General features: G+C 40.6%; 1 pseudogene; it reads right to left on the bottom strand.

The window, feature by feature from the left end:
- Positions 1–7,762: 7,762 nt before the first annotated feature.
- Positions 7,763–7,880, bottom strand: LOC124614607 (annotated as a pseudogene).
- Between the last annotated feature and the right edge of the window lie 1,211 nt (positions 7,881–9,091).

Raw genomic sequence — 9,091 nt, 5'->3', positions numbered from 1 at the left:
GCCTCAAAACATGTCCTACCAACCGGTCCCTTCTTCTCGTCAAGTTGTGCCAAAAGCTCCTCTTCTCCCCAATTCTATTCAATACCTCCTCATTAGTTTTGTGGTCTACCCATCTAATCTTCAGTATTCTTCTGTCGCACCACATTTCGAAAGCTTCTATTCTCTTCCTGTCCAAACTATTTATCGTCCATGATTCACTTCCATACATGGCTACACTCCATACAAATACTTTCAGAAACGACTTCCTGACACTTAAATCTATACTCGATGATAACAAATTTCTCTTCTTCAGAAACGCTTTCCTTGCTATTGTCAGTCTACATTTTATATCTTCTCTACTTCGACGATCATCAGTTATTTTGCTCCCCAAATAGCAGAACTCCTTTACTACTTTAAGTGTCTCATTTCCTAATCTCATTCCCTCAGCATCACCCGCCTTAATTCGACTACATTCCATTATCCTCGTTTTGCTTTTTTTGATGTTCATCTTATATCCTCCTTTCAAGACAGTGTCCATTCCATTCAACTACTCTTCCAAGTCCTTTGCTGTCTCTGACAGAATGACAATGTCATCGGCGAACCTCAAAGGTTTTATTTCTTCTCCATGAATTTTAATACCTACTCCGAATTTTTCTTTTGTTTCCTTTACTGCTTGCTCAATATACAGATTGAATAACGTTAGGGAGAGTCTACAACCCTGTCTCACTCCCTTCCCAACCATTGCTTCCCTTTCATGCCCCTCGACTCTTATAACTGCCATCTGGTTTCTGTACAAATTGTAAATAGCCTTTCGCTCCCTGCATTTTATCCCTGCCACCTGTAGAATTTGGAAGAGCGTATTCCAGTCAACATTGTCAAAAGCTTTCTCTAAGTCTACAAATGCTAGAAACGTAGGTTTGCCTTTCCTTAATCTTTCTTCTAAGATAAGTCGTAAGGTCAGTATTGCCTCACGTGTTCCAACATTTCTACGGAATCCAAACTGATCTTTCTCGATGTCGGCTTCTACAAGTTTTTCCATTCGTCTGTAAAGAATTCGTGTTAGTATTTTGCAGCAGTGACTTATTAAACTGATAGTTCGGTGATTTTCACATCTGTCAACACCTGCTTTCTTTGGGATCGGGATTATTATATTCTTCTTGAAGTCTGAGGGTACTTCACCTGTCTCATACATCTTGCTCACCAGATGGTAGATTTTTGTCAGTACTGGCTCTCCCAAGGCCGTCAGTAGTTCTAATGGAATGTTAGCTACTCCCGGGGCCTTGTTTCGTCTCAGGTCTCTCAGTACTCTGTCAAACTCTTCACGCAGTATCGTATCGCCCATTTCATCTTCATCTACATTCTCTTCCATTTCTATAATATTGTCCTCAAGTATATCGCCCTTGTATAGACCCTCTATATACTCCTTCCATCTTTCTGCTTTCCGTTCTTTGCTTAGAACTGGGTTTCCATCTGAGCTGTTGATATAACGTTAGTAATTACATAACACAACATTGACTTTGAGCCCGGGATCACAAACTCGTCCTCTTGCTGGAGTTATCGGAAAACAAATGAAAACCAAGTAAAAACGTGACACAAAATTGACTTGTATTCTCCTGTACCATTGCCCAGGAGTAGAACACTCTAATGTGTTCAAAGTGGTGACCCTGGACACCGATACACTGGTGCACTCGTTGAATGAAAGAATTATTTACTGCTTCCAGTGTTGCTTGCTGAAGAGAATTACAAGCAAGCACGATACATTCCTGCATGTCCTCTGAAGTTGTTGGAATATCGCGATAGACAACGTGTTTAATGCATCCCCAAAGAAAAAAGTCCAGAGGGCTTAAATCAGGAGACCAGGCAGGCCAAGTAATGTTCCTTCTCGACCAATCCATCTGGCAGGGTACCTTCAGTTCAGAACACGACGTGCACGTAGGGCATTATGTGCTAGACATTCATCGTGTTGATACCACATAAGCATTCTGGTTCTTAGCGGCACTTCACCCAGAAGAGGCGGAAAATTCGTCTGAGGAAGTTGGCATACGCTGTGCCGTTTAGCCTACATTGATTAAATTAAGGTCAATAATTGTAATACCATGCATCCCACACCAGACGTCATCTCTCTATTGACGTTGATGTTCCACCTGTCTAAGCCATCGTGGATTGTCGCTGGACCAATAATGCATGGTCCTTGTATTTACCTGTTCTTTGTTTCAGAAGGAGCATTCACCGGTAAGTAGAACACTGGAGAAAAAGTTCGGGTTGGCGAGGATTTGCTGCTGTGCCCACTGACAGAAATGTACACGATTTTGGAAATCATTACCATGCAATCCTTGATGTGACTGTACATGGTAAGGATGGAACCGGTGACGTCTAAGAATAAGATGTCTTGTTCTTTCTTGGCTTATGGGAAACCAGTGTCATACAGTTCTTATGTCTCAAGAGAGGTAAATATGGTCCTAGGTCTTTCTTAAGCAAGAATTCCAACAGAATTTCTCGTTTATTCTTTAGGAATATCTCAATACACCTGAGCCTTTTCTCTAATACTGACATAGACAATTGGCAATTTGTTTACCAAGTGACTTTTGTTATATTCCTGTTGGGTCCCTTTATATGACTCACTAGTCTTTCAGCCACTCCTGAAGCTGAATTTGATACTACATAAGGTCTTTCAGGCTACTTTCCACAATGAAGTTCAAGGTTTGCGCATGACAAAGTGCAAGTATCTTAATGCCCTATTTGGTAGCTTTGTTGATAACATATTTGACTAATTCACAAAAGCCCCAAAAAGCGCAAGGTTTTTCATCGGTGGTTACAAACTCACTGTGATTATACATACTGTTGCAGTTAGCTACAAAATCATTCAAAATTGGACGTACTGCTCCAGACTTATCAGATGTCCTTCTCTTCTCTGATTCTTTTATCGTCGAAACAAATATAACAAAACAGGGAAAGGCATCGCCTATAGCTCGTCACAGATATTGGAGTTTCGATTCCTGATCCGTCAATATTCCACATGTCCATTACATATCTGTGGTTAATTTTTTTCAGTCCGGAAAATTAAAGAAACTGAGGAGTGCCAGCATCTCACTTCTGGTCGTTTCTTTTCTAATACCTTTCTTTGTGATAATAAAGGAAATTCTGATTTGAAATGAATGTATTTGCTTATATATTTTACTGTGTTATCCATTTTATCCATGCAAAGTATCTCACTGAATCCAGAAATCTCAGTTGTTACACCCCCGGCAAGACTCTAGCAAAATTTTTACAGTATCTTTACTTCTTCATTTCGTTCATAATGTTAGATGGTTTGGAAAATTCTGTAACTTTGTCACTCACGATTTAAATAATGACAACTGCAGCAGTTACTTACATTGTTGCTAGCACAACGCGTTTCGAGAATTTATTCCATTTTCAAGTGCATTTGTTTACGTGAATGTGTTTGGTGATGTTTGCGGAAATGCACACATGCAAAATCACCAAACATATTTATTTAAGCAAATGCACAAATGAACTTGAAAATGAGAATTAATTCTCGAAACGCGCTATGCTAAACAGCAAAAAATATACAACTGGTGCAGTTTTCATTATTTAAATCATTTTTACTTCTACCTTCGCTTCTGACTGAGATAATAGTTTTCCTAGAATTTTTGTCCCTTCCCACAAACCAATCATCATTAGAATCAGTTTGACAAATAAAATCTTCAGTTTCATCCGACTCGTACCTAGTTCATTTTCAGTTTCATGATCATTATGAGTAATTAATTTCTCTTCGTCGGTAGTACCACTGTCCGATATATTGTATGCATGATTCTCAAAAGCTGGACCTTCATACGCGAGCCACTCGAGTTGCTCAGTGGTTAAGCGCTTTCTTACACATAAATAAAAAACTGTGATGAACTCTGATCATAGGAATGATGTAACTAAAATAAAACACAATATTAGAGGTAGTAACAAAATACTTGCTTGACTAGCAGCACGGCACACTACTAAGTGCTCCAACTGTGACCACATAACACAAAATTTCCTGTTAAACAAATTCTGTATACCAAGATTTGCTAGTGTGCACGCCACACTAGTCAGGATACGAATAGAGGAACAGTGTCAAGCGTCTACAGTGTTAGCAACATGACGAAGACCATTTATATTTTAAGTTTTGTGCATTCTGCGCTCCGGTGCACCCGCGTTAGTGTTACGAGAGAAGATACGCTTATGTAACTATAGTGCGTTAATAAAACGTCCGCCGGCCGAAGTGGCCGCGCGGTTCTGGCGCTGCAGTCTGGAACCGCGAGACCGCTACGGTCGCAGGTTCGAATCCTGCCTTGGGCATGGATGTGTGTGATGTCCTTAGGTTAGTTAGGTTTAACTAGTTCTAAGTTCTAGGGGACTAATGACCTCAGCAGTTGAGTCCCATAGTGCTCAGAGCCATTTGAGCCAATAAAACGTCCGTTAAGAGTGTTCAGGTTGTTTTACTACCTAAATTCTCAGTCTTGATCTACGTAATATTTAAGAGGTTTTGCGGAGTGATTTAATACCTACCATTCACTTTGAAGCAATAGTTAAATGAGTAATGTGTCCTGCGTTAGTATTCTATCTGTGATAGCTGGTTTTCATGACCCTTAATTATTCTTTCATTTAGATGCATTATAGCCTGCACTTCTGACGTAAGTCAGAATCAGAGATTAAATACAACTTTAACTTCATTTGCGTTCGAAAACAGACATACCAAAATTTAGTTATACCTGATCGGGCGAACCACACATTTTCAGGTCTTTTAAAGTATGTGTACGCCGTATGTGCTAAGCACTAACCAATCCGGAATAGTAATTTCCATTTACACAAGTATATCCCTTAATCATTATAATCATTCTTGTCGTCAGCCGTAATGTTTGGGAGCGATATAATTAGTCTGGGAAACTGTTGCTGTTCGCGCTGAAACGCGTAGCCCTTACGAAGACACGGTTTGCAATCTGTAGCACGATTCCGATAAAAGCTTCCGGTTCTTATGTCAGTATTCGGAAGCACAATCCAAATGCTTCTAAGTATCTAGTATTAATCACGTCGAGAATCGTTTCTGCCGCGCGATGTGCCGAGGGTCAATATGAACCTTGCAATGTTCTCGTATGGAGAACGTCAGGTAGGTGGAGGATATGAGCAAGCAGAATAATACACTGCACTGCTCCCCGCAATAAAAAGGGGTACATTATAGCTGTTACGACGCCTGCGAAAACTCTTGTTCATGAAACTGCTCCAAAAATAGAGTTCACAGAAATTCGTAGCTTCGTTGGATGAAGCCGACATACTAGATATCCCGAACGCCAGTGACAAACACAGAAAAGAATATATTAAAAACACTATTGTTAGAAGTGTCACTGTCTGCAACAAAGGATGATGACGCTTGTACTATGCAACGGAGGGAATGGTGGCGGATACTATTTATTGAACTGAACGTTAAGGATCATATGCAGCGTAACTTGCTGTGACAGTGCGAGAGAGAGGGAGACAAAGATATTGTTTGTTACTCTGTGGCGGTCAGCTCTCACATAATTATTCCTAGGATATAGAGCCTTTGTTCTTGTTAAGAGTAATATTAGAAGAGGAGAGCCATTCTTGTGATGTAAAAATCGACGCCATTGCGAGATTTTGATTCACATTGTAAAATATATGTGTATATGGAAGGAAATCGGTTACTAGAATAAAATATTGTTCATTTCAAGAAGGTACGTGTTATTCTACAACCAGCGTATACTTCTATTGTGATTTAATAATAAATACCAGCTTGAGAACAGTTCGGACGGGAGCGTTCAGTTCTAGTGAAATAGTTCGATGCTTTCTTCGGAAAAGAAGTCACTTCATGGATCATTCAAATCCACAATTGTACCTGGACATTTCTCAGAACTGAAAGCAATCTGATTGCTATACAACAGAGCCCCGAAGAATATTTCTCCGTACTTCGGTTACCACTTTCAGCTCAACACGGTATATACAGCACTGGAGCAGATTTCTACAACAGCGGAAGCGTGTAATCGCTATCAGTTTCACACATCGGCCTGTGTACGCTGTATGTATTTACCCAACAGTGAACATACAGTTACTCACACACATAGAAAGACAATACAAGGTGGTGTGGGAAACATTTCAGTATAAAAGTCCTGTAGAGCTAAACAGTAATTAGCGTAGTAGTAGTAGAAGTAGTAAACAAATTTAATTTTTTTCAAAGGAGCAGTTATAACTGCTCCCCGCAATAAAAAGGGGTACATTATAGCTGTTACGACGCCTGCGAAAATTCGTGTTCATGAAACTACTCCAAAAATAGAGTTCACAGAAATTCGTAGCTTCGTTAGATGAAGCCGACTTACTAGATATCCCGAAAGCCAGTGACAAATACAGAAAAGAAGATATCAAAAACACTATTCTTAGAAGTTTCACTGTCTGTAACAAAGGATGATGACGCTTGGACTACGCAACGGAGGTAATGGTGGTGGATACTATTTATTGAACTGTACATTAAGGATCATACGCTAATAGAGTTTGAAACTAATGAACTTTTAATCATTGAAAACTGTGGGCTCTCCAATACACTTGCTAAGAATATGAATTCCAGCGCTTTTATAAAAACAGACATAATGTCTGATGGGATTTTACAATGTTACTTATAATCCGTCTTGATTGCGAAATGTTTATTCATATGAATGGTTTCGGTTCCTCTAGAACCATCTTCAGATCTGATATTTTGGCTACAGCAACCTTCACATGCTGCGTAACAGATGTGATGAAAGAAACTTTATTAACATTCTACATCTTTATTCTTCATGTCTATGGAAACGAACTCGTTAATCCCAGAGAGAGACCAGTTTATTTATACCGTCACTTTAGAATGTTCCACGTTGTTTACGGAGCCACAACCTCACCTCTGCTTGCAATGTTTCATCACTATCGATGTCCTCGAAGGTGTGTGTGTGTGAGTTCTTAGGGACCAAACTGCTGAGGTCATCGATCCCTAGACTTACACACTACTTAAGCGAACTTAAAAATAACTTACGCTAAGGACAGAACACACACCCATGCCCGAGGAAGGACTTGAACCTCCGTCGGGGGGAGCCGCGAGGACCGTGACAACGCGCCCAAGACCGCACGGCTACCCCGCGCGGCCTTCGAAGGTGGTGTTCACGTTTTGGAAATGTATGACAATCGGATGGGGCCAAGTCGGGACTGTGTGGATGATCGATGTCAGTGGACCCAACCCTCCGAATTGTTGCAGATGCTGCAATGCTCATTTGTGATCCGGTATTGTCATGCTGAAGGAGAAGATGCTACATGTATGGACGAACTCTTCGAATTCGTGCTTTCAGTTTTCTGTGGGATTACTGCATGCTCTTTCTCGTGCACTGATACAAGTTACCTTACACATCGCCAAGAATTTAGCTACAATTCGGAGCCATCGGGAGGCAAAGGTTTGCAACTGGCCTCACCGAAGCGGGAAAGTCGATCGAGAATATGCATGACATGTAATAGCTCAGCCGATATTGAGAACAGAAATATAAATGCGGAGGCATTATTTTTCAGTCCACCCTCGTACATTAAGCACTTTGTTTTCAGGCCACAAGTGGCCCATCGGGACCATTCGACCGCCGTATCATTCTGAGCTGAGGATGAGGATAGGAGGGGCGTGTGGTCAGCACACCGCTCTCCCAGTAGTTATGATTGTTTTCTTTGACCAGAGCCGCCACTATTCGGTCGAGTACCTCAATTGGCATCACGAGGCTGAGTGCACCCCGAAAAATGGCAACAGCGCATGACGGCCCCGATGGTCACCCATCCAAGTGCTGACCACGCCCGACAGCGGTTAATTTCGGTGATCTGACGGGAACCGGTGTATCCACTGCGGCAAGGCAGTTGCCCTCGTACATTACGTGCCTCGATATTATTGTTAAAGGAAAAAAGACATTAAGTAGTAGAACTTGAAATTGCTTAAAGTAACGTTACTAATAAAACCAAGTACATTCGTGATTGCTGCACAAAATACTTGTAAGCCGAGGCTTGATGCCAGTTATAAAAGTGGTCTCTCGTATTCATTATTTTGGAAGCTACTGAAAATATTCAGAATACTGTCTTCAGCGTAAGGATCTACAATGGTTGTTACTAGATTAAACGTAATGTGGTTTTGTAATATTCCTTACGCCATCATTCAAAAAAGTTTCGAAACTGGATCAATAAAAAATAGAGAAAAGTTAAGATGGTGGTTTTATTGTTGAAGATGTTCTACATCGTCTCCCCTCAATTGCATAAAACGCACAGAACGTTCATAAAACCATATGAAACTCGCAGAAAAGTCCTTCTTTGGGATGTTGGTCACACTGGCTTGAGTATCTGTAATTTCGTTCAGGCACAGACCCTTCGTGGGAATTCCCGCGCTTCGTCCTATTCTGATACTTTCTTATTACAAAAAGTCTCGTCACGCCTGATTTTTTTTTCTAGAAAGGAATTTTTCACGTTTAGGGTTTTAATCAAGTCACAGCAGACGTCCGCGCGCCTTTTTTTTTCCAGGAGTCAAGGTGAGCGGGACTAACTTGCACACACTTTTTTGTTCTTCAAAACATTCTGGAGAATGCCTGCAACACTTGGTTTATAGTTTTTCTACATTGCGATTTGTGCCACGACATTGTTGACACACTGCATGCTCACAACTGTCTGCTGGAATGCACATCTGTTGTTGCAAAATTCTTAATTGAAGCTACAACGGTAGTGGCATTCTCAATACGCCGGGAACAAAACCAGACTCAAACTTTTTGGACGGATAATGTGTGTGTGTGTTAGTTCACATTGTACCTAGAATATGACTAAAGTTATCCAAAAACCTACTGTTTCACGAATATGTTACTCGTTTAATATTTGTGATGGCTGTGCTTTTATATTTCTATCTTCTCCATAGTCTTCACGTTTTTTTCATTACTACCCCTACATGGAATTTGTTTGTTTTGTTTGTATCTAATATGGAGAGGCTGTTTTGTCTCAGATGCGTGCCAAAAGTGGATGGAATATTCTCAGTCCCAGTTCTTTCTTAATATGAGCATTACAATTTTCTCCTTTTAGCCAGTGTAATATATGATGC

The sequence above is a fragment of the Schistocerca americana genome, chromosome 4 (assembly GCF_021461395.2).
Source record: "Schistocerca americana isolate TAMUIC-IGC-003095 chromosome 4, iqSchAmer2.1, whole genome shotgun sequence".
In the NCBI taxonomy this organism is placed as follows: domain Eukaryota; kingdom Metazoa; phylum Arthropoda; class Insecta; order Orthoptera; family Acrididae; genus Schistocerca; species Schistocerca americana.
This window is presented reverse-complemented; position numbering and strand designations above follow the sequence as displayed.